The sequence below is a fragment of the Neophocaena asiaeorientalis genome, unplaced genomic scaffold, assembly GCF_003031525.2.
Source record: "Neophocaena asiaeorientalis asiaeorientalis breed wild unplaced genomic scaffold, Neophocaena_asiaeorientalis_V1.1 scaffold648, whole genome shotgun sequence".
NCBI classification, from domain to species: Eukaryota; Metazoa; Chordata; class Mammalia; order Artiodactyla; family Phocoenidae; genus Neophocaena; species Neophocaena asiaeorientalis.
The window spans coordinates 8,664,334-8,691,403 of record NW_020172781.1 but is presented as its reverse complement, the minus strand read 5'-3'; the positions used below and the strand labels follow the sequence as shown (position 1 = coordinate 8,691,403).

General features: G+C 37.0%; 1 protein-coding gene and 1 non-coding gene across 2 annotated transcripts in view; one reads left to right on the top strand and one right to left on the bottom strand.

Annotated features, from left to right (window-relative positions):
* TTC28 (tetratricopeptide repeat domain 28) overlaps positions 1–27,070 on the top strand; it is a 540,393-nt gene that overhangs the window by 12,996 nt on the left and 500,327 nt on the right. The gene's annotated exons all lie outside the window — the stretch shown is intronic.
* On the bottom strand, positions 17,376–17,447 carry TRNAE-CUC (transfer RNA glutamic acid (anticodon CUC)). The gene has a single exon. It is a non-coding gene; the product is annotated as a tRNA-Glu (tRNA).

The window sequence follows — 27,070 nt, the reverse complement described above, 5'->3', positions numbered from 1 at the left end:
CTCTGTTGTTTGGTGCTAATATTTTTATGATTTTATGTCTTCCTGAAAGATTGATCCTTTTATCATTACAAAATATTCTTTGTCTGTGGTGACAATTTTTGCCTTTAAAGCTATTTTGTCTGATATTAACATAGCCACACCATTTCTATTTTGGTTACTGCTTATATGGTATATCTTTTTTCTTACTTTTCCTTTCAACCTATTTGTGTTTTTGAAACTAAAGTGAGTGTCTTGTAGACAGCATATAGTTACATCATGGTTTTGTTTAAAAAAAAAAAAAGTATTCTGCCAGTCCCTCTCCTTTGATTGTAGTGTCTAATCCATTTATATTTAATGTAACTGCTCATAAGGTAGGATTTACACCTGCCTCTTTGTTATACGTTTTCTATATGACTTTTTTGGTGTCTTTCATACGTTTTCTATATGTCTTTTTCTCTCCCTGCACTACTTCCTTTTTTTTTTATGTTAAATATTTTCTAGTATACCATTTACATTCCCGTTATTGTTTTTGTTGTTGTTTTTACTGTATATATTTTTAGTTATTTTCTTGGTTCCTAGGCATTATAATTAACATTTTTGTTTAAAATAATATAGTTTGAATTTATATCAATTTTAGTTTCAAAAGTATACAAGACTTTGCTGTGATATAGCTTCATTCCTTTCTCTTTCTTTTGTGCTATTATTGTCATACAAATTACATCTTTATACATTATAAGCCCTTCAGCATGATCTTATAATTATTGCTTTATGCCATTGTCTTTTTCTTTTTAATACATTTATTTATTTTTGTCTGCATTGGGTCTTCATTGCTGCTTGCGGGCTGTCTCTAGTTGCGGTGAGCGGGGGCCACTCCTTGCCATGGCGTGTGGGGCTTCTCACCGTGGTGGCCTCTCCCATTGTGGAGCACAGGCTCCAGGTGCACGGGCCTCAGCAGTTGTGGTTCGCGGGCTCCAGACACAGGCTCAGCAGTTGTGGTGCACGGGCCTAGCCGCTCCGCAGCATATGGGATCTTCCCGGACCAGGGATCAAACCTGTGTCCCCTGCATTGGCAGGTGGACTCTCAACCACTGCACCACCAAGGAAGCCCTATGCCATTTTCTTTTAAAACAAACAATTTCTACCTCTTTATTGATATTCTCTATTTGCTGAGACATTGTACTCAGGCTTTTTTTTTTTTTTTTAATTCCTTAGACATGGTTTTCTTTAGTACTTGGAACATGTTTATAATAGGTGACTTAAAGTCTTTTGTCTTCTAAGTCCAACATCTGGGTTTCCTCAGATTCTCTTGCCTGCTTTTTTTTGCAATGTATGGGCCATACTTACCTGTTTCTTTGGGTATCTCATAATTTTTTGTTGAAAAGTAGACATTTTAAGTAACATATTGTAGCAACTTTGAAAAAAATCAGTTCCCTTGTTGTCCCCCCTCCCTGGGTTTATTGTTGCTGTTTGTTGTTGTTCCTGCCTTTTGTGAATTAGTGGCTTTCCTGGACTAATTTTTTAAAGTCTATATTCTTTGTCATGTGTAGCCACTGAAGTTTCTGCTTGGTTAGCTTAGTGGTCAGCTGTTGATTGGACAGAGATTCCTTAAATGCCTTGAACCAGTAATTCTCCCAGCCTTTGTTGAAGAGTTCTCTGGGTTGGGGCATACTTTCAACATTCTGGCAACTTGCAACTGTGTCTTAGCCTTCACTTCCTGCTTGTGTAAAACCTCACGTTCAGCCAGCGGTGAGAGATTAGTACATTCTCAGTTCTTTCTTGAGCATGCACAGAGCTGTGCACATTCCTAGATTCCCAATAATATTTTGGAGTTTTTCAAAGCCTCCTATGAACATCTGATTCTCCGGACTTTTCTTCTAAGTTTTTTCTTTGGCCTCTTGTTTACCCAACTTGTATTGCAGCTTCAGGCAGCTGTGATATTAAGCAATTGCCACTGCTTTTGTTTGACACATGCCCTGAGGGGAGGGCTGTTTGCACTGAGCCATCTCTAAGTCAGGTCAAATAAAGTCCTATGACTGGAGCTTTCTTAAGAAGCTGCCAGACAGGTCAGATAGTGGTGTTTTCCTGGGGATAGGGTGCTTTGGAAAGCTCCAAACCATTATTATTCCCACCATTGGCTCCTAAGCTTCTGTTTTTCACAAGTATTTTGCTTGGGAGGCTGCTTGGTTTTCACATTTACCACAGAGCTGGGAGAAGGGGATAAAAATAGTATAGGGTAAAACCCCACAAACTTGTTGTTCTTTGAGATTCAGCTGTTTCTTTTGAAGAAACACTTCTTGGGCTGCTGCAAGTCATTGGTTAATTTCCAGAATTCTGAGAAAGTTGATTTTGAAAAGTTTTGCTAATGTTCTCACTGCTTTTATGGAAAAGCAGATTTTTGGAGGTCCTTACTCTGCTATTTTGGAAGTGCTTCTTCATGGAAAAATATGAAAAACCACTGTGAGAGAAGTGGAAAGTAGGAGGGTGAAAGCAGAAGCAGGCAGACCAGTGATGGTGCTAACTTGGACTAGAGCTCTGGTGGGGAATGGAAAGAAATTGAAGGACGTGGGATAAGCTTTGTAAAAACTCACTGAATGTCATAACTGTAAGGCTATCACTGATTCTCATAACAATCATCATAGGTGGTGCTGTCTTTATTTCATAGGTAAGGTGAGGTTCAGAGGGATTTAAGCAGTTTGTCCACAGTCAGAGAGTAAGAAAAAAAAATCAGAATTAGAAACTCTAATAAACTCCAGTTTTCTTAACATCTGTGCATTCTGTCTCATGACATTAAAATCAAAGTTACGAGTCAAATATTAAATTCACAATAAATATTTACAATAAAGTTGACCATCTTCCTTACATAATTTCTTTGCATAATTTTATTCTTGCTTTTAAGGAGGTGAGACTTTATTCAGAAGTTTTTGGTAGACAGTTGGAATGATAATCAGGAAATGGGATTTTTCATATGCAAGAATATAACACTGCCTTTAAATTTAAGTGGACTCTATATTTTTCCATAAGTAAAATCCATTACATTCAGCTGTTTCTTCTTTTAATGTTATTGATTACCAAAACAAATGTTATTACCAGTTTATCTTTGGGAATAAATGGTTTCTTGTTATTAATATAGGCCAGTATTTCATATGTCTTTTTTTTTTTCCTGTGTGCAAGATGTTTATTAAAGAGTGGCCCAGGAGAGACCCTATGGAAGGGAGGGGAGGAGGCAGGGTGGGCAGACAGAAGGTGAGCTGTGCTGCAGGCCTAAACTCGTATGTCTTAAAACACATGATTTTATGACAGGCTTATTATTTGTATGCATCTGAAGCTATGTTTCAGGTGTTTTGGATTAATCTATAAATTGTACATTCACACACACAATTTTTTTATAATCACAAAAGTAACTCAAAATTACTTTTGGAAAAATCTCAGACAATAAAAATTATATTCCTCTCATTCCATTCCTCATCCCCCATTCCAGTCCTAGAGTTAACTGTTTCTATTCAATTGAAATATTTTTTGAGATATTTTGTGATATATGTACAACTCTACATGCACATACACATATGCTCACACACATATACCTACATACTTTTTAAATGAAAATGTGTTTATTTTCCTCAATTTATACACCTAATTATTTTAACAGCTATATAATATTCCACATTACGAATATGCCAATTTAATATTTTTAATTTTTTATTTAAGAAGAAGATAAAAATCTGTAGTAAGAGATGAGGTAAAAGTGGTTGAGGGTTTCTTTATTTTCTTGGGTGCATCTAAGAGGGCACAATGTAGTCTTTGTTTCTTTGTTATTCCAGAAAAGACTACAAAGATGACGAACAAAAGTATATTTCCTAGTTGCCACCATTTGATCGGTAGCTTTTTATATTTGTTGATGAAGTGAGTTTTAAGCTCATTGGTCATTGTTTACTAATTTATACATTAAGTTTTAATTTTATTGTTGATTTTATATGAAAATCACAATGTTTAATGAGAGGAATTTTTCTCATAAATGTGAGCCTGAAATAATGCAGAGTCCACAGCATCTCCTTGGAAACCAGCCTTTTGTGGGATAGAACCAAGTAATTTAAGATGGGTGCTTTATCCTTAGGAAATGATTCAGGAAGTGTGGCAAGAAGGGAAGTCTTGCTGTAAACGAAATTCAGGAAATAGGAGCTCAGTTATTAAAGTCTCAGGTTTGTTTGTCATAATTCATTTCAAGAATGTTCTAATGACCAAGGTATAAACACATGATAAGTAACAAGTTTCACTTCCAGCTCCCAGATGGTACGAATTTATCACTAAGGAATGTGAATGCATTGTTTTAAATGAAGTGAAAGCGTTGTCATTTATACTTGACAGTTGATTAAGCTGTAGTTGTATGCTTTGTGGGTGATATTGTTCAAAATGTATTAGGTCATTCAACTTCTAAAGATTTCTGTTTGTCCTGTTCTGTAATAAAAGGTTGGTAGCATTTTTTATGTTAATGAAAAGAGAAAACTATCCTAGGGGTTTCCACAGTCATTTCATTAAAGTATTTTCCAGTAGTCTCAAAGGAACGTTTCAGATTAGAAGTTATGAAAGCAACTCCAGAAACAATGGCAAAGAAGTGTTTTTCCAAAAAATTTTTTTAAATGATAAGATTGGTAGATGGCCAATATGTGTAAAAAATGAATCTTTTTTTTTGGAAATTGAAGTATTACTACTACCAGAATTGGAATTCTTTTTATATTTGTATTACTATAGCAACACTGGAAGTCATTGAGTAAAGCTAGTCATTGATTAAATTTAGTGATTTTTTTTTCACTTATAGGAGATTAAACTGTTTCAATTTTGAAGAAGGCTACTAAAAACATTATTTTTATATTTATTTACTTATTATATTTTAAAAGGTTAAAAAATATTTTACCTGCAGGTTGCTTTCTAGAATGTGTACATTATTACCTTCATTTGAATTCTCTGGAAGGAACAGTCTCATTAATTTGAGGAAAATATTTTTTCATGTTAATTGAAGTCCAGTGAGGCTTTTAGGAATTGAGGTTAGAATTGCTCCATGTGTTTATCAGTGTAGATGCTTTTTGAGATGTACTATACTCTATTGTCAAAGCATTTCATTTCTTTTGTTTTTTTACTTTTTATTTAAAAATAATTTCATGAGTTTATTACTTTAGATTTTTTTTTTCCCCCTTTGGCTGTTCCGCGTGGCATGTGGGATCCTAGTTTCCTGGTCAGGGATTGAACCTGTGTCCCCCGCACTGGAAGCGCTGAAGTCCGGGAGCCTGATTCCTCCAGCTCCGTTTTTCTTTCTCAAGGTTGTTTTGGCTGTTCGGGGTCTTTTGTGTTTCCATACAAATTGTGCAATTTTTTGTGCAAATTTCTTTTAAAATATGCTACATTCCATTATCAAAGCATCTATAAATTTTATTTACTTATATAGTTTTATATTTTTAATTGTGAAATAATGTGAAACATGCAGAAAAGTTGTGATATTAGTTCAAAGGGCTCCTATATGTCCTTCATCTAGATCCCCCAATTGTTAACATTTTACCATATTTGGCTTATAATTCTTTCTTTACCTATAGTTATTATTGTTACTTTCTGAAGCATTTGAGAGTGAATCATGGACATGATGTCCCATTACCCCTAAATCCTTCAGTATGTATTGAGAACACCCTGCTATATAACCACAGTATAACACTTAAAATCAAGATGTTAACATTGATGCAATACTGCTATCCAATCTACAGACCGTATTCAAATTTCAGTGAGGCTCCAGTAATATATATATATATATATTTTTTTTTTGCAGTACGCAGGCCTCTCACTGTTGTGGCCTCTCCCATTGTGGAGCACAGGCTCTGGATGCGCAGGCTCAGTGGCCATGGCTCATGGGCCCAGCTGCTCCACGGTATGTGGGATCTTCCCAGACAGGGGCATGAACCCAAGTCCCCTGCATCGGCAGGCGGACTCTCAACCACTGCGCCACCAGTGAAGCCCCAGTAATATTTTTTATAGATGCCCTTTCCTTTCTGGTCCAGGATCAAGTACCTGGCAAGAAGTATATTAGGAGTCTAGTTCAGATAGATAAACTGTAGTGTCAGGTCTGCTTGGATTACAAGTAACTTATTTAATTGACTGGATTCTGACCAGTCTTGGGTTCCTGACTGTTATTTCCTTGATTTGTGCCCTGAATTTTGATCGCTGAAATAATCCTTATCCTTTGTTCCAGATTGTCAGCCTTTGCCCATACTACCTAATGTGTAGCTTACTGCTACTGGTCTGGACTTTTTGCCTGACTCTCTTGATCCTTGCAGCCAGTTCATCTCTCTTTTTTGTTTCCTTCACGTAGTAATGTGTATGGGATAAGTAATACTCAGCTGCGTCTTCTGTGTAGGACGTAGGCAACATATGAAACTACTGACATTCAGAATAATTTCATGTGTCGCAGCCTGCATTAGGACTGTATAAAGCTGAATAGAGTTACATACCTAGAACTGAGTGTGTGTGTGTGTGTGTGTGTGTGTGTGTGTGTGTGTGTATAGAGTATATTCTGCTGTGAATCTTAGGGTAGGCTGAATGTGCTCTGCAGTTATTTTGGATTATGCTCCTGCCTATAGGCTCTGTAATCTTAGTCTGATTGCTTTACATACAGAAGCTTCTCAGATGGTAGCTTATTATTTTATGAGGGAGTGAACTAATGAAATCATAGTCTATTTGGGAGCGACTTGCAATGAATTTTGGAATGAATGTTATAGACAGAATATTAACTACTCGAGAATTAAATAGCTGGTATTAGTATGACATAAATTTGCATCAGTTTCCAAAAGTTGGAGGTCTGTTTCCTATAACTAAGTTTATTATGATTCTAATCATTAAATGGAGAAGCTTTAAGTTATTTGAAAATAGGCATTTTAAGAGTTGGCTAGCTTCTAAATAGTAGGTTTTCCAAGGAGAAGTTCGATTAAAAGGTGACATACACTTCTGATTAAAAGTCATACTTTTTCTTTTATTTATTTAAAATTTTTATTTATTTAAAAATTTTATTTATTTATTTAAAAATGTACTTAATTTTGGCTGCATTGGGTCTTCGTTGCTGCGCGTGGGCTTTCTCTAGTTGCGGCGAGCAGGAGCTACACTTTGTTGTGGTGCGCGGGCTTCTCATTGCGGTGGCTTCTCTTGTTGCAGAGCATGGACTCCAAGCATGTGAGCTTCAGTAGCTGGGGCACATGGGCTCAGTAGTTGTGGCTTGCGGGCTCTAGAGCGCAGCCTCAGTAGTTGTGGCACATGGGCTTAGTTGCTCTGCGGCATGTAGGATCTTCCCAGACCAGGGCTCGAACCCATGTCCCCTGCCTTGGCAGGGGAATTCTTAACCACTGCACCACCAGGGAAGTCCCTGGCAGGCAGTTGTTAACCACTGCCACCAGAGAAGTCCCCATACATTTTCTTAATGATAAAATACTAAAATGTAAGTTTAAAATCTATTTGGATAAGGAATTTGTGTTACAAAGAGAAGCAGTGATTTGATTTCTGGAGAGTATATTGAGAAAGGGAAATATTTTCATTGCAATTGGCCTCTAGTATGTGCACGAAGACTCCTTTGTAAATCCATGTGCCTGTGTAGATGGTTGAGCAAATGTGACTTGCCTTTGGTTTTATGAATTTCCCAGACTTGTGCGCCCTCTTGTGTTTATTTATAGTTAAGACTGTTCTGACTTTCAGTAGTTTGATGGGTTGAGTTGGTATATGAGCATTTTTTGAGAGATTAAAAATTTTCAAGTATAGTAACTATTCAATGCATATTACCTAATCTCATCATTAGAAGAGGAAAGAATGTTAAGTGTCTCCCTGGTTCTGTTCCCTACATTTACTTTCACATACTCCACGTCAAATTTTATTATATCTAGTTAATGCATTTATAAGTATATGGTTCTGGACATAAATTATTTTTTAAAAGGCTAAGAAGGGGCTTTCTTGATGGCACAGTGGTTAAGAATCCGCCTCCCAATGCAGGGGACACGGGTCGAGCCCTGGTCCGGGAAGATCCCACATGCCACGGAGCAACTAAGCCTGTGAGCTACAACTACTGAGCCTGCGCTCTCGAGCCCGCATGCCACAACTACTGGAGCCGGCACTCCTAGAGCTCCTGCTCTGCAACAAGAGAAGCCACTGCAATGAGAAGCCCGCACACCACAATGAAGAGCAGCCCCCACTCGCCGCAACTAGAGAAAGCCCACGCCCAGCAACAAAGACCCAACTCAGACAAAAAAAGAAAAAAGGCTAAGAAGATTTAATTATACCATTATTTTTATATGAAGGTTCTATGGCTGTTGTAGGCTCTATTGGGTGATCAAGATAGTAAGTGCTTGGCACATTGTAGGCCTTCAATAAATATTTGTTGAAAGGAAGAATGGAAGTATTATAACTGATGATACTTATTGACCAAAAGATTTGAAATTAATTGGATAATTGCCACCTTGCTGTATTCTGAAGGACAGCTTGTTTGTTCTGGTTCCAAAGGCACCTGGAGAATAAGTGACTTTTGATCTTTGGGTCAGTATTTAATTGAAGCAGGACCTTTATACCCCATGGTACTTATAATCATGTTAAAATCTCACACTATAGCCTTTTTCTAATTGACATGGAACCCACCCTCCTCCCCCCACCCCGCTTTATCTGGACTTGTCATGGACAGAATTACTGTGATTGATTTTGTTGATCCATTAGAATCAGATCAAATTCAGTGCAGGTTTATGAGCCACTGTGCCAACTGATAGTAGAAGCTTAGCAAATAGTGTCATAAACAAAGCATTCCTTTCAAAAGGGGGAGGAATTTAAAAGGTGGTTGTAAAGGGTTCGCTACCAGAGGTTCAGAATTTGAGAATGCCTTGCCTGCCTACTAGATGATAATAAAGCCGTCTTACATTTGATTTGTATAGGCAATTATAGGCTAACTCATACAATTCAGAGCTGGAAATAAATGACTTTATATGGCTTTCTTGATTATGTTCTCAAATTAATACAAGTTACCTTTTAAAGAATGAGATATAGAATTCTTCATGTAAATTCCACATAGTTTTGTAACTATATAATGTCACAGAAAAGTACTTGTGTTCTTGATTTTAGTGTTAATTTGTCCTGTACAGAATCTTGCCTGCAGTTGTGCCTTTGTAATTTTCATCAAACAAGCATTCCACTGATAGTTGTTCAATTTACCAAATCACCAATTCATAACAAAAGTACTTTTGGAAAAAGTTACACATAGTATAGTTTTCTAAAGGCTCACTGTTCTGTATCATGAATAACCACACCTATAATCCTGCCCCTTTTGTTCTTATTATATGTGGTCTCTAGATTTGTATTTTGATTTTCTTTTAACTTTGACCTCACCATTAGCAGATTTAAGACAGTTCATTTTCTTTGCACCAAATGGATAGAGGAAATTTTGCTGTCTCTTCATATTCAGGACACTCTATAAATTATTTGACAAGTATTTCGTAAATATTAATTGCATACATAGCACTGTGTTTATTTCTTGGTTACAAGTGATACATTTTTTGATTTATCTTTAGACTGTTTATATATGTGAAGTGTTTATAACTTTCAAATTATGTTTATATTTATTGTTTCATTCTTTTCCTTGTTTCAACCTTATGAGGTCAGTATGGTAGGCATTTTTATCTCTTTTACAGAAGAAGAAAACATCTGGAGGGATTGTGACTTAACTAAATGAATTGTTGTATGTGGAAGTTCCTGATAAAATATTAAAATAAAAGTTTATTATTGTCTATTAGGCTATTCTTAAACTTAAGTCTTTTTATTTTAAGTCCAGTGTTCATTCTTCCTATGTACTATATGTATTTTTCCATATAAATACATTGTATAGTGGCCAGTAACCTTACTTCTCTATAATAATTTTGTTAATATTCATGGTGGATTGGAAATAGTGTAGTGTGTATTACAGTGTAATTCCTGGTCACTTCTGTGTTCTTGCCTACATATTGGAGGCAATTCTTAGCCCTCTACTATCCACATTTTGGTTTAGGAAACAGGGATGAAATTGTGTTTAAACAAAAGCAAACCAACTAAAATACCAACTCAAAAGCTTGTATACATAGTTGCTTTTGTAGGAGCTTGTGTAGTATTACAATGTAATATTATAAGTAAAAAACACCAGGAAGTGATATAGAAACACAGAGTTGAATGGTGGTTGCCAGGGGTTATGGGGAGGGGGAAACAGGCAGTTGTTCAGTGGGTATAGAATGTCAGTTTCGCAAAATGAAAAGGTTCTGGAGATCCGTTGTACAGCAATGTGAATATATTTAACAATACTGAACTGTACACTTAAAAATAGCTAATATGGTAATTTTATGTTACATTTTTTTTACCATAAAAATAAAAACACATTAAAAAGGTAGAAAATACATAAAGTATAATATATCAAATGTGCTTGAACCTGCTACGTAGAATGTGCAAATGATAATATTTTCTCTGCATTGACTCTTTGTGAGGCTAAGTTTAACTGAATCTTGGTGTTGTAGCTTGGAATTAGCCTTGAGGCTTCCACAGCCCCTATATCATCTCAGGTGAAATTTAAACCTGCACTTAATTTTTAGGCTATTGCTGTATTTTGTTCAGTTAACATGGTGAGAAGTGTTCTCTCTTCTAAATGGATATTACTTTTTTCATTCTGGTTTCTCTGGTAAGAGGAAGAGATTTATTATGTTTAATGACACTTCCATACTTTCACTCAGAACCTCCTCTCCAGATGTCTGTCTGGCACTCATCATGAGCTATTTGGAGATCTTAGGCTTTGCAAAATTAATAAGTGATTAGCATAAGATCCTAGTATAGTCATCTATAATGTACAGTGGTTTATGCAGGAGCTCTTCAATTTCTTCCAATAATGATTGTCAAAATCTCATTATTCTAACTTCTATTAACATGTTAGTAGACACTGCTGTTTTATCCTTTAGTCTGAAGATTTAATTATAAAATAACTTTTCACTAAAAAGTAATTTATTAAAACAGAAAGACTCCCTAACCAATAGCATAGTAATTTTCCTTTCTCAGAACTACTTTTCCTTTAGTGCTACCAACTACACAAATGCAACAATTCAAATTGGCAAATACATATTATGGAGCCTTAAAGAATTTTCTGTTTCACTCAGAATAAAATTCTTATCATGGCCCAAGAAAGCCATGATCTGGCCCCTGCCCACCTCTCTGATTTCATATTTTATCACTCACTCATTGGCCCACTGCTGTAACCACGATCTTTTTTTTTTTCCTGTTCCTTGAATATTTCCATTTCTTGCCCACTTTGGCATTTGCCACCTGGAATTGTCTTTTCCTCATATAGTTATGGCTGGTTATTTTTTATATTCAGATACCAGCTTGAATATCACTGCCTAATCTATTGTAACTACATAGTCAACTGTAGTCACATTGCCCTATTTTTATTTTCTCTATAGCTCTTCTTACTACCTGATAGTTTTTTGTTTTTGTTTTTGTTTTTTTTGGTCATCTGCCTTTGCCTCCTAGAATGCATGTTCCATGAGAGTAGGGAGTTTGGCTTTCTTTTTCAGTGCTGAATCCCCTGTGTCCAGAACAGCCCCTGACTTTAATATCTGGAAAATGCCGGAATGGTTCATTGCTGTGTCTTGCTATGTGCTAGACACTGTGCAAAGTCCTGTGGAGGTACAGAGTTTAGTTACAGAGACTGCCAATTCAATAACCGTAATACAAAAGTGTTAAGTCTTATAATAGAGGGATCTATAAAATGTTATGGGGCCACAGTTAAAAGAGTAATTTCTCCTAGAGATAGGTCATGGGGTATTAGAGATGAATTAATGTATTAATGCTTCATATTTTACATTAAACCATTCTGTGGCACTTTGCTGATTAGAGAACTGACTGGTTCTTCAATTTCTGATACTTCACTTAACCTTGCTGTTTACTTTTCTGTAAAAAGATGGTGGTGATATTGACCTCAAGAATGGTCTAAAGATTAATCATTTAATGTTGGCTAAGTGGTTTAAAAATGCAAAATGCTGTATAAGTCCTGATGTTCTTAATCATATCAACAACCACTTTCTATAATTAAGTTTTGTTAGGTACTTTGTTCCCAATTATTCAGATAGAAATAAATATGACAGTTAAAAATAGAGATTATTTAGGAAAGGCCTACTTGTTATTTGACATGAACCTTTTGTATTATGTTTTTAGTAGAAAATAATATTTGTGTTTTCTGTTTATGCCAGTTTTCTCAGAAGAGTAGTAATATATTGTAACCCCCAGGAGGCAGTAGTATACCAAGAAGATTGTGTGCTTAGGCAAGCTAAATAGCAGTGTAAGTCTGTTAGTGATTAGTGACTTGATTTACCATGTAGAGACTTCCCTTCTTATTGATCAGATAGTGAAGGCTGCAACAAATATTTTGACTTTCATTTTCCCATAGTATTGTGTTATCTTGTGTTTAAGAGTTCTTCCTTCCTGAAGAGAGGATCCTATCTCTTTCAGTAGTTGAAGTGTAATGATATCTAGGGATTGTTATACACACAGGGGTACCTCACTTTATACTATATTATACTGTCCTATGCTATATTATAGATTTTCTCTGAAAGTTATGAATCGATTGGAATTCTAAATTTAAATTGAATCTTACTTTAAATTTATTTTGGCAGTGAATTTCAACCTTTGTCTCTAGCCTAAAGTACTAAGGGATAAGATATATTTAAACCTCTAACAGTGGCTTGCTGCATCAGTGATTCTCAACTTATGGCAATTTCTTTTCCAGATCTTAGAGGGCTTCATGTTTCATTATATAATTAAAGAGTCCTACTTCAGAGAATTAGGGTCATTCATCTTCACAAAATAAGGGATGGCAGTCATCAAAAAGAATATTATTTTAAATGCTTTACCCCTACATCCCACTTATCCTTAAGGGTTTTTTATATTAAACACCAGCAACAGTGTTTTATAAGGTATGGAAATTTAAAAGATTTTTAACTGTGGAGCATTTGGGCATTTATAGATTCTTCTTGGGGGTCCCTATGTGTGTTCCCATAATACTCTATCCTTATCCCTACCCTAAGTATTGACTGATAACACTGTATTATAACTGACTGTTAGCCTTCTCTGTATCCCTAGACTGTGAATTTCTTGAGGGTGGGAACTTTGTCTTGTTCACGTATGTGTTCCAGGTCCATAGTGCCTGGTACGTAGTAAGTGCTCAACAAATGTTGTGAATGAATACTGGATTTGTGTAAACTTGAAATATTTTAAATAAAGATACTTTTACAGGAACAGAAAGATGCCATTTACAGAGGTCTTCTGCTGTAGAGGGTGTTTGGGAGTTGTTTTACACAATGCATTGTATCAGTGAAATTTTAGGAAATCCTGCTGGGAATACTAGTTTCAGAGCTTTCTGAAAGCACCAATGGATACTTAAAACTGGTTTTACTCCTCTGTGACAAAGATATGGATGCTGAAAGGCTAGATAATATTTTCTGAAGGTGGTTTGGCACATTGTTTCATTGATTACGAATTTTTGGAAATTACATGGAGTTGATGAGAAATAGCATTTAAAAAGAAAAATTTATTTATTTATTTATTTATGGCTGTGTTGGGTCTTCATTGCTGTATGTGGGCTTTCTCTAGTTGCGGTGAGTGGGGGCTACTCTTTGTTGTGGTGCACAGGCTTCTCATTGTGGTGGATTCTCTTGTTGTGGAACACAGGCTGTAGGTGCATGAGCTTCAGTAGCTGTGGCTCGCGGGTTCTAGAGTGCGGGCTCAGTAGTTGTGGCACACGGGCTTAGTTGCTCTGTGGCATGTGGGATCTTCCCGGACCAGGGCTCGACCCGTGTCCCCTGCATTGGCAGGCAGATTCTTAACCACTGCGCCACCAGGGAAGTCCCACATTTTAACTTAATTTCAAAATAGGTATGAGGCTTGATTTTAACGTTTAGTATTAACTTTATTAAATTATTTATTTACTTAATTTATTTTTGGCTGCATTGGGTCTTTGTTGCTGCATGCGGGCTTTCTCCAGTTGTGGCGAGGGGAGGCTACTCTTCGTTGTGGTGTGCGGGCTTCTCATTGCGGTGGCTTCTAGTGTTGCGAGTGACGGGCTTTATGTGTACTGGCTTTTGTAGTTGTGGCACGCAGGCTCAGTAGTTGTGGCACACGGGCTTAGTTGCTCTGTGGCATGTGGGATCTTCCCGGACCAGGGCTCGACCCGTGTCCCCTGCATTGGCAGGTGGATTCTTAACCACTGTGCCACCTGGGAAGCCCAGTATTAACTTTAAAATGTGGAATGCCTGTGTAAAAGGCATTCTACATTCTCTATGGAGATATGAAGTTGTGAAACCCCTACTCTTCCTCCTGTGGTACTCTACCCTTACACCAATACATTTAGAGTCAGCACATGAATAGTTTAGGCCATGCTGTCAACTCGGGTAGCTTAAATAGATCAGTGACATAAGGTACTGTTCTGTTGTTTAGTTCTAGAAATATAGTCTTTTGGCTAAAGCTTGATTGTCTGAACTTTTATCTGCTTACAGTTATAATAATTACACCCTCATTACTATCACCTGTACTAAAAACTGCACAGCTTTATGTTGCTTAGGTTGCTTTTTGTTCTCTTCGTTTTCTGAAATCCAGAACATGAGAAAATCCTTGAAACTCTAGAATAAGAATTCTCTTTAGAATGATTAGTTGTTTGGGGCTCATTGACAGATAAGTGTAAGGAACATTTTTCCCCCATTGTGATTTACAAGAATTGAAAAAGAAAACCCCTGTTCTCTTCTAAAAGCCACATAGAAACCCTGAATTCTCTGGGAGAGAGATACTACCAGTTGGTAATGACTTTGGTACTGGAAGTTAGGGAAAATATTCTAATGCTTGATTTTCCTAGAGTCCCCAGAATGTGTATTTCAGGTTAAAAGATCTAGTAAACTGTGGTAATTTATGTAATCCCTGATTAAAATCTTCACTTTATTGAAATTCCCAAATTATACTTCTGACTAGTCTGCTACTTTCAGGGTTTATTAAATGTTGGAATTATCTCATAATAAGGTCAAAAAAGGTATAATTTGGGACTTCCCTGGTGGTCCAGTGGTTACGAATCTGCCTTCCAGTGCAGGGGACATGAGTTCGATCCCTGGTCGGGGAACTAGGATTCCACATGCCATGGGGCAACTAAGCCTACGCTGCAACTACTGAGCACATGAGCCACAACTCGAGAGAAGCCCCCAGGCTGCAACGAAGAACCTGCTCACCTCAGTGAAAGATCCTGCATGTAGCCACAAAGATCCTGTGTGCTGCAACTAAGACCCAACGTAGCCAAAAATAAAATAAATAAATATTTTTTTAAAAAGCTATAATTCTCCTTGGGGATGAGAGATGAGATTAGCTATTAATAAACAATAATGCTGGAGACTAAATGGTCTCTAAAACTCATATTGTCTTTAAAGTTTTAGGTACAGCGTAGATGTCTCTCATCACAATTTCCAGCACTTTATCTGTGCCTTAATTATAGCACTGGGGACTTCTTGTTTTTATCTTTGTATCTTTCAAGGGTGGTTGTTAAATATACCAGTGAATGAATGAGAAAATTTCTTGTTGTTTTATATCCTTCCCAGGTATTCCATAGATATATACACCTCTCCTTTTATATTTATATCTACATATAAATATATATAAAACAAAAAGTAAAATTTTATATATCTATATATCTGTTTACACATAGATAGATATATAAATATATCTGTATATCTATACCTAATCTATTTCTTTATGGTTGTTAACAGTTTGGGATCGATAAGGCAAATATCTTAGGAATATTTAAGAGGTATTAATAATATTAAATAATAATAAATTATATAAATAATATTAGAGATATTTAATATCTTTAGGAAAATAAAGGCATTTATCTTAGGAATATGAGTTTAAATCTGGGAATTAGGGCTTACATGAATATTGGAAGAGCTGAGGGAGTGAATGTCAGGGAAGTTACTTTGGAAAGTCAGGGAAGCTTCTGCAGGAAGGTCAGGGAAGTAGACACTGAAGACCTTCAGGCTTCTCAAAAGCTGATTAGGAAATTGCTGCAATCATCAAGTATCTTTTTTTTTTTTCTCTCTTTTTTTTGTGGTACGCGGGCCTCTCACTGTCATGGCCTCTCCCGTTGCGGAGCACAGGCTCCGGGCGTGCAGGCCCAGCGGCCATGGCTCACGGGCCCAGCCGCTCCGCAGCATGTGGGATCCTCCCAGACGGGGGCACGAACCCGTGTCCCCTGCATCAGCAGGCGGACTCTCAACCACTGCGCCACCAGGGAAGCCCATCAAGTATCTTTGAGAATGCTTCTGTCATGTGTCTTGGGCTGCAGCAATAAAGCAGGTGATTCTCAAGCACTTGCCCCAAAGCTACTATGAATCTAACATCTGCCTCCAAGCCACTCCAAAAAGTAATGTAATGGCTTCTATTCTTTCCATATCTCACATGCATTCCTTTCACTAGTACAGTCTAACCCAGATCGATATAGGGAAGGGGTTTCTGAGAAATATAGAGGAGTCTTGGAAGAGTGGATGGTTTGTGCTAAGTTACCCAGACAATGGCCAATGAGATTTTTGACCTGGGAAAACTGCTGTGTCCCAAATGGGACTGTAATTCTGACTTGTACTCTACGAAAGGGGTCTGAGGATTTTGATAAAAGGCAATAGATTAGAGACAACAAAAAAGGAGAGTCAAGGGAGTGCAGTGTCCTAAAAGCCAATGATGGAGAAAGTTTCCATAAATTCTTATGTAAACAATACTGTCATGAGGATGATAAGGAGGAGGAAAAAGAAATCTACCAGGTTTGAAATTGAAATTATTTTCATTTGAGTTAAAAAAATGTTTGAATCATATCATTTGTGATCCATTATCATTCCCAAATACTATATTAAAAAGTACATTCATGGATTTGATATCATATAATACTTATATAAGATGTAACCATTGGAGGGAACCTGGTTAAGGGCTCATGAGTCCTCTGTACTATCTTTGCAACTTCCTGTGAATCTGTGATTATTTCAAAATTTAAAAAAGATACATGGACCTGGAATTGAATCTAGGAATCTACTTATTAGCTAAGTCTCCTTGGGAAATTCTTTTAACTTCTGTTAGCTTCAGTTACCCATCAATGAAGTGGGGTTGGTGATGATACATCTCTCAGGATCGATGTAAGGATCAAATAAGGTTTTTTTCTGAAAACAGTTTGTAGACAGTGGAGCTCTATGTGAATCTTACTTAAAATTGTATACTTTTTATTATTAAGAATATTTTTACCTGTTAAGGGTCATCTTGGTTTGTTGTTTGGTTGGTTTTTTGGCCACGTCACGTGGCTTGCGGAATCTTAGTTCCCCAACCAGGGATCGAACCTGGGCCCCGGCAGTGAGAGTGCTGAGTCCTAACCACTGGACTGCCAGGGAATTCCCTGTTTTTTGTTTTTTTTATGGACCATTTCACAAATTCAAAGTCACTTTGAAGCTTTGAACTTTAATTCTACTTTCTAAAGTAGAATTAAATTTATAATTCTTCTAAACTTGGTTTTACCTGCAAACAATGAGTTTACTGTCAATACTACATATAGACCAAAAATCTGCAATGGGGTAAGGTCCCTTTTGGATTAAATTCATGTTTTTATGGTCTTAGGAACAACGTGAAGCCATAATTTGCAAGACTTGTCATTATTTGCAGGGCCAGTAGGTTTATAATCTATTTGTTAGGCTAGATTGAACAGAAAGAATAGGGCCTCATGGCTCTTAGTAGTTGTGGTCTTTTATCATTCCTTAGTCACTAACAGGCCACTGGCTTATGAGTTTTGTTTCTTTCATTCAACAAATATTTTTTTTATTTTTTTTATTTTTTTAAACATCTTTATTGGGGTATAATTGCTTTACAATGGTGTGTTAGTTTCTGCTTTATAACAAAGTGAATCAGCTATACATATTCATTCAACAAATATTAATTGGGTATCTATTTTATGTTGGATAATGTTGTAGAAACTTGGGATACATCTGTGAACCAAGAGAAAAAATTGTCATCAACTGAGATGGAGATTTCTAATGGGACAGGAGAGAAATAAACAATAATAAAAGTCAATATATGGTACATTAGAAAGTAATAAGTTCTGTAGGGGAAAGAAAGCAAAGTAAAGGTAGTGCTGGTGAGAGGGTGAGAGTGAGTGTAGGTTTTATGCAAAACATAATATTTGAGCAAAGAGTTTAAAGGAAGTGAGGAAGTTAACCATGAAGTTATCTGGAGAAAGAGTACTCTAAGCAGAGGGAACATCTAAAGCAAAGCCCCTTAGGCAGGAGGTACCTGGTGCATTTAAAGAAGGAATTTCATATGGCTGGAGAGGAACGAGCAGAGAGGAAATTAATGGGACATTAGGGGGACCAGATCATGTAGGTCATTGTAGGCTTTTGTAAGAACTCTAGCTTTTCTAAACGAAATGTGAGCAGAGAAGTAATAATCTAACTTACTATTTAAGGGGATTACTCTGGCTACTGTGTTGAGACTGGACTGTGGGGTATAGGAATAAGAGACCTGTTAGGAAGCCATTCAAAGCCATTGAAGTAATCTGTGCGAGAAATAAGGGTGGAAGTGTGGAGGTAGTGAGAAGTAGTCAGATTCTGGATATATTTTGAAGTAGTGCCAACAGTATTTTCTAACAATTTGGAGGAAGTCAAGGATGATTCCAAGGCATTTTGCCTGAGTAACCGGAAGGATAGATTTGCTATCACCTGAGATGCAGAAGGTTATGGTTGGAGTTGGATTGGGAAGATCGGGAGCTCAGTTTTGGACATGTTGAGTCTGAGATACCTGAAGGATATCCATGTGAAAAGTTGAGTAGGTAGTTAAATATATGAGCCTGGGATTTTAGAGAGAGATATGAACTGGAGATACAAATTTGTATTTAAATCCATGATACTGGATGGAATAACCGAGGGGAGATAGAAAAGAGATGTCTAAGACTGAGTCTGGAAGTGTTCTACCATTTAGAGGTCAGGGAGAAGGCAAACAACAAGCAAAAAGGAGATTGAGGAGGAGTGATGAGCAAGGAAGAAATAGACAAAAGAGTGTGGCACCTTGCAGGCGGTAATATAACTCATTATTGGGTCAACTGTCATTGAGCATGATCAAGATACAGGAAATGTATTCAATATATTATATCAGAAGATGCTTTGTGAATATCATTCCTGGAAGTAGTGGGTTTAGTTTAAGAGGGTGTGGAAGTTGCTGATAGCATTCTATAAATGTCCTTTAATTGAAAAATTAAAAAAAATCACAATTTCTATAATTGTTTTGCAAAGGTTCATCAATCCTGCTCATTCATTGCATAAGCAGATATTTTGCATCATTGTTGGAGATTTTGGTAGTTCTTGCAAATTTGTTCTAAATTTTCCATGGAGAAGATTACTGAGGCCTCCCAGAAGACTTAGAAATTGGATGATGCTCATGAAATCAAATAGGAAGTTATAGGAATCTTTTCAAGATCTTTGTTATTTTTTGTAATTCAAATAGTGAGAATTGTGGGAAGTTACTGAAAGCCCCATAGATTTCATAAAACTGGATTTAAGTACAACAGTCCCTTTCAGGGAAAGTGTCACTAAGAATGTACAACAAGGTTATTTAGATAAACTAGAGGATAAACTAGAGGATTTAGGAATGCCTGAGGTAAGAATTGGAAGGACTCATTTCAGAGTATCTCAGTGCCACTTTATTTTCCTTAAGTGGTAAAAGAGAAATGAGAGCTAAGAAGGCTTGAGCCTAGTATATACGGAAGTTAAGGGTGGAGCTCAGTGAAAGATGCATAGTTTTTTCTCTAAGATCTGAAAACATGAACTAGATTATATAAATATATCTCATAAATTATTTTTGAGATGTTACTTTAAAAAATCATTTATTTAGGGATTCTAGTCTTTGGAGGAGGATAACCAAAAGGCAGTTTCAAAATATGAATGAACAGGTTTTCAAGAGCCCCACGAGCAGCATACATACCCTGGGTTTAGGCATTCCTAGTCAATTTGTAAAGGAGTAAAGGTACAAAAGTCCATCCAAAACGGAAGCTTTTTCTATAGCCCTGGTATAGAATGGAGTTTGATCTATAGTGCCTTGTCTGCTACTGGTGGTTGAGGGTCTTCAAGTTCAAGAAGGTATTTCATTTTTTTGTACTATTGTGCTAATGTCAGATCTGCTGGTATTTGTAATTGATGCTAGGGAAGCAAAGAGAAATGAACTTAGCTCTTTCCTTGAAGGAACTAAGAATCAAGTTGGGGAGATAGACATAAAGCTATGCCTTTTCCATTTCAACTATTGTCATTTTGAAAAAGGTCCCTTCCAGTAGTTAATCACAGTAGTTTTAAATTCCCTATGTGTTAGTATAATATCTGGGTGGATTCTGTTGATTGCATTGTCTCTTGACAGTGTATTATCTTTTCTTGGTTCTCTGTGAGTCTTACATGTTTTGTTTGAAAGCAGACATGTTTTGTAGAACAGCAGACACTGGAGTCAATAGTATTTATGCCTGGAAAGGGTCATGCCTCTTCTTTTGCTTGGCCTTTGTTGTAGGAGTTGTGTCAGGTTAGTCAGAAGCTCAGCTGAGTTTTGGTTTTGTCGTTGCTGTTATTATCCTCAGTCTACCACAGGCTTCAAATTCCTTTAGTGTTACCTTGTGCTTAGCTGGGGGGCTGGTTTACCAGACTTTTTTCTCAAAGTCTGATCTACCCTCAGCTTCCCTTTGTACCTGCATGTCAGAGAGGGTCCTTTTCATGTTCTTGCCTTTCCCCCAGCAGTAGATCTGCCACTATTTGTTACTCAGTACCTCTTAACTTGGTATTGGGGGCCAGGGAAGGGGTGTTTTCTCCTGTCCTGGTTCAGCTTCAGCCTTTGGCAGTTACTGTGTTGGGGCCTTCTTGGTGTTCATGACCCAAGTCCCCTCAGAGGTGGGAAATGGTCTGGACCTAGAACATTTTGCTGTCTTTTCCCCACCTCACGTCTTCTGATTCCCTCTCCCAGCTTCAGTCACCTTATGGCTTTTGTTCTGTAGGGGAGAAGGGTTTGGATGGGGCTTCATGCTTTTCTTGGAGCAGCTGCTGCTTCCGTCCCCTGGGCCTGAACCACAAGGGAGGCCTTTTCTGGTTTCTCACATTGTCCCTGCTCCCCATTTCTTCCCCAGCACCAGGTAAGGTCTCTAGAGAAGAACTTGTGAGTGAGTGCAAATTCCCCTTTTTCTGTGGCTCCCATGGGTTCTACACTCCTAGCCCACACACTGAGCTATTAGCAATTTTTAAACAATTTTAGTCGATTTTTTTCTACCAGGTGTGTAGTTACCTGATATCTGCTCCAGGTAAGCAAATTCTCACCTCCTATTTCTCCTTGGAGGCATCTGTCTTTCCTTAGATTTCAGGGTAGTTGGTTATCCTACAACCTTAGCTCTCTAACAGTTTGCAGAAAAGTTATATTTGTTTAGCTTATCCATTTTTTCCTTGTTGTAAGAGTGGGAGCAACTCTTCAGCATTCTACATCCTAAATGGAAGCCAGGAATTATTTATGTTTTAAAATTTTAAACTTTGTTTCTATCATAGCCAAGCTTAAATTTTGGTTGTGCTGCACAGCTTGTGGGATTTCAGTTCCCCAACCAGGGATTGAGCCGGGCCACAGCATTGAAAGCTGCGAATCCTAGCCACTAGACTACCAGGGAACTCCCAAACTTAACTGACATTTAAAGATAAATTAGTTCTAGTCATTAATGACAGAAAGTGTAATGCTTTATTATTGAAGTTTACAGCTTTATACGTACTTTAAATTATATTTTACTCTTAATAACATCATATAACATCATATACAATAAGTATATTTTTTCTACTTTAGGGAAAATCACTCATAGTTAGAAATTTAAAAAGTATTTATCTTTAAATGTTTGTTTAAATTACGAGAATTCTTTTACAGTTCAGAATTTAAGATGAATGATCTGAAAAGTCTTTATAAAAAATTCAAATTGTGGGGCTTCCCTGGTGGCGCAGTGGTTGAGGGTCCGCCTGCCGATGCAGGGGACACGGATTCGTGCCCCGGTGGCCCTTTTACCGAAAAAAAAAAAAAAAAAAAAAAAATTCAAATTGTGGAGCAAATGCATGGTTTTAGCATTAATTGAAAAATTATCAAACACATTTAGTTTCCCCTAATTTGTGACAAGTTCAGTGAAAGGTGATGCCTCATACCTTTCTATTATTTTTGAAAAAATATAGCTATTGTAAATTTTATGTTAAATTATTTTACTACAATAAAAATTTGGAAAAAATATAGCTGAAAATTATGTGTCAAAAGAATTTTGATTGCATGTAAGAAAACATTAGTTTAAGAACTTTCTACATATGCTTTTAATGTGTCAGCTACCCAATATTAGCTAAACATCAAGATCAAAGGACTGATATGATATCACTTATGTATGGAATCTAAAAAAAAAAGCAAATGAACTTATGTATAAAAGAAACAGACTCACAGACATAGAAAACAAACTTATGTTTACCAAAGGGGAAAGAGGAGGGGAGAGAGATAAATTAAGAGTATGGGATTAACAGATACACACTACTATATATAAAATAAACAACAAGGATTTACAGCATAGGGAACTATATTCAATATCTTATAATAACCTATAATGGAAAAGAATCAGAAAAAAATATGTATAACTGAATCACTTTGATGTACGCCTGAAACTAACACAATATTGTATATGAACTATACTTCAATTAAAAAAAAGATAAAAGGACTGATGATAAAAGAGAAGTACCTTTTCTGGTCTCACATCCATTCCTGTTTCTTCCCATCACGGCTAGATTAAACCATCATCTTTAAACTTTTATTCTCATCTCCTCACAGAAGGTCTTGCCTTCTGCTTCACAGGGAAAATAGAGATCATCAGGTTTTATTTTCATCTGTTTTTGTCATTCCTAAGCCCCTTGTACTATAAACATATACACATTCACACTCATTTGATTTCTATCTTTCCATCTCAGAGGTGATTTTCCTCTTCTCATCCAAGGTTAATATCTCTTGCCTAGACTGAGTTCCATTTCTACCTATCTCTTACAGAGCCTTGCTCCATCAATTACTCTATCACTCTCATCCTTAATGTTTACACCGATCCTGCTTCAATCCTGCATTTCTCTTGTCAGTTCTGTATTGACCTTTAAGAGAATGAATTTTGGCCTGAAAAAGACCCTAGTTTTATAATCCTAGCCACACCAGTGTGTCCCTAGGCAAAATACTTAGCCCCTTTGAGGCTTTTTACAAATGGAGATGAGGTTTACTACAAATTTGTTTTGAGAATTAAGTAAAGTTAAATGGAGTAATCAATGTGAAGTTCCTTCTTCCAAATTCTAGCACATGATGGGTTCTTCATGACGTTTTTTCCTCACTTCCTTTCTTCTTTCAGAGCCAGATTTCTTGCAAGAATGGTTTGTATTTGCAGGCTCTCTCTCCAGTGAGGTTTACAACTCTGCTACTCTACGGTAACTTCTCAGTCTAAAATTAGCAGTGATCTCCTAGTTGCCAGATCGAATGAGCACCTTTCAGACCTTCAGCATTTACTTTCTGTTCCCAATCCCTAAAATCATACTCCCTTAAAAGAGCCAGAAAAAACTTTCTAAAATGTAAATTTCAGTCTTTTAATAGCTCTCCATCATTTGCATGGTAAAGTAAGTCATTTCTGGTAGGGAAAAAGGCACTCTTGTTCTAGATCTGTACTGTCTAATATGGTAGATTACTAGTCATATGTGGCTATTTAAAATTAAAATCAATTTAATTAGGTCCGGATCAAGATAGCAGAGTAGGAGGATCCTGAGCTCACTTCGTCCCATGGATACCCCAAAACTACAACTACATATAGAACAACTGTTTCTGCAGAACAGATTTTCGACAACCAAATATATAAAGATATAAAGAAAAGGCCACGTTGAAATGGGTAAGAGGGGTAGAGACATGGTCTAGTCAGAACCCACACCACTGGTGTGGTGACCCATAAGCAGGAGAAATATCATAACCATGGAGGTGCCCTCTGTGGAGCAAGGGGTCTGAGCCCCATATCGGGCTCCCTAGCCTAGGGATCCTGCACTGGGAGGACAAGTCCCCATAACATCTGGCTTTGAAAACCAGTGGAGCTTTCATCCAAGAGAACTCTAAGGCTGTGGGAAACCGAGACTTCATTTTTGCAGGGCTTGCAGATAAACCCACTGGCTCTGAGTTCCAGCACAGAGGCAGCAGCTTGTAAAGTGCCTGGGTCCTATGAGAAGGAGACTCATTGACTAATTTAGGGTGTACGCTAGAGAGCAGGAATCTCGTAGAACTTTCTCTGGGGATTGAAAATGATATGTTGATTACAACATAATTTATAATAACCAAGATACGGAAGCAACTCAGTGTCCATCGATTGATGAATGGTTAAAGAAGATGTGGTATATATATGCAGTGGAATATTAGTCATAAAAAGAATGAAATATTGCCATGTGGGACAACATGGATGGACCTTGAGAATATTATGCTAAGTGAAATAAGTTAGAGAAAGACAAATACTGTATAATTTCACTTAAATGTGGAATCTAAAAAACAAAACAAATGAACAAAGAAAACCAAACAGAAACAGGCTCACAGATACAGAGAACAAACTGGTGGTCACCAGAGGGGAGGGGCCTGTGGTGTTGGGCAAAAGGATCAAGAGGTACAAACTTCCAGTTCTAAAATAAATGTCATGGGGGTGTAATGTACAACATAGGGAATATAGTCAGTAATATTGCAGTAATTTTGTGTGGTGACAGATGGTAACTAGACTTATTGTGGTGATCAATTTGTAATGTATATAAATGTCAAATCACTATGTTGTACACCTGAGACTAATATAATATTGTATGTCAACTATACCTTGATAAAAAAATTCAAGTTAAATACAGTTGAATAAAATATAAAAAGTTAATTCCTCTGTTACACTAGCTACATTTCAAGTATTAAATAGCCACATGTGACTAATAGCTACCATATTATTGATACATTCTCATTATTGCATAAAGTTCTATTGGACAGTGCTGATCTAGATTCAAGACGTTTTAAAAAAGGGAGACAGACTGGCATTGTACCAGACCTAGCTGGGTTGAACAAAGGAAGCAGAGGTGATGTTGCTAGAGAGCTCATATTGTTAAGTGGAAGAGTTAAGGCTCCTGGAGAGAAGCTGGAGCTGCCTTGAAATGAGGAATGCTTTATTTATTTAAATTTTTATTGGGGTATAGTTGTTTTACAATGTTGTGTTAGTGTCAGGTGTACAGCAAAGTGAATCAGTTATACATATACATATATCCACTCTTTTTTTTTAGATTCTTTTCCCATATAACCCATTGCAGAGTACTGAGTAGAGTTCCCTGTGCTATACAGCAGGTTCTTATTAGTTATCTATTTTATATATTTTATATATGGTAGTGTGTATATGTCAATCCCAATCCCAATCTTTATATATGGTAGTGTGTATATGTCAATCCCAATCTCCCAATTTATCCTTCCCCTCCAGCCCCTTATCCCCTGGTAACCATAAGTTTATTTTCTACATCCATGACTCTACTTGTGTTTTGTAAGTAAGTTCATTTGTACCCTTTTCCTAAAAAATAAATTTATTTGTTTATTTATTTTTGGCTGAGTTGGGTCCTTGTTGCTGTGTGCGGGTGTTCTCTAGTTGTGGCAAGTGGGGGCTACTCTTCATTGCGGTGCGTGGGCTTCTCGTTGTGGTGGCTTCTCTTGTTGAGGGGCACGGGCTTTAGGAGTGCTGGCTTCAATAGTTGTGGCTCACAGGCTCTAGAGCGCAGGCTCAGTAGTTGTGGTGCATGGGCTTAGTTGCTCCGTGGCATGTGGGATCTTCCTGGACCAGGGCTCGAACCCGTGTCCCCTGCATTGGGAGGTGGATTCTTAACCACTGCACCACCAGGGAAGCCCTGTACCCTTTTTTAAGATTCCATATATAAGTGATATCATATGATGTTTGTCTTTCTGTGTCTGACTTACTTCACTTAGTATGACAATCTCTGGGTCCATCCATGTTGCTGCAAATGGCATTATTTTGTTCTTTTTTATGGCTGAGAAATATTTCATTGTATATATGTACCGCATCTTCTTTATCCATTTCTCTTATTGATGGACATTTAGGTTGCTTCCGTGTCCTGGCTATTGTAAATAGTGCTGCAGTGAACATTGGGGTGCATGTATCTTTTCGAATTATGGTTTTCTCTGGGTATATGCCCAGTAGTGAGATTGCTGGGTCATATGATAGTTCTATTTTTAGTTTTTTAAGGAACCTCCATACTGTTCTCCATAGTAGCTGTATCAATTTACATTCCCACCAACAGTGTAGGAGGGTTCCTTTTCTCCACACCCTCTCCAGCATTTATTGTTTGTAAATTTTTTGATGATGGCCATTTTGACAGGTGTGAGGTGATACCTCATTGTAGTTTTGATTTGCATTTGAACTGAGGAATACTTTGAAAGATCACCAGGAGTGATCACTAGGAAAGACAGGAGCTACTTCTGTCATTATGTTGGACTATGGATGAGGAGTAAAAGCAATCTCATTGATTGAGAGAAAGAAATGGAATATTGCTGGAAATTATCCTTTTTGCATCATGTTAAGCATTTATCTCAGAAGAAAAAAGTGGTGTTTTCTTTGATTATTAAGAGAAAAGAATAAGTGATTGGGAAACGTTTTCTTGGGATTTTAACCTTTTGGTAAATACCTCAAACCTGCTATTAACCCATCTGCTTTTTTGGCTTAAACGAATTTCTCAAGTATAAATGAACTTGCCGAGTCAGAAGAGATATATTTATCCTTATATTCTGTAAATAGTTATCTCCAGTCTTTAGATTTATTTTCTGTTTGGCTATAGTCAAGAATGCTGTGACTGTTTTATTCCCATCTGAATAAGTTATTATTGCTGTGATTTTTAAGCTTCTGGATATTAATGTTTTAAGTTCCTGAACTTCCACAAGACAGGGTCCATACTGAAGGAGGCAGCTG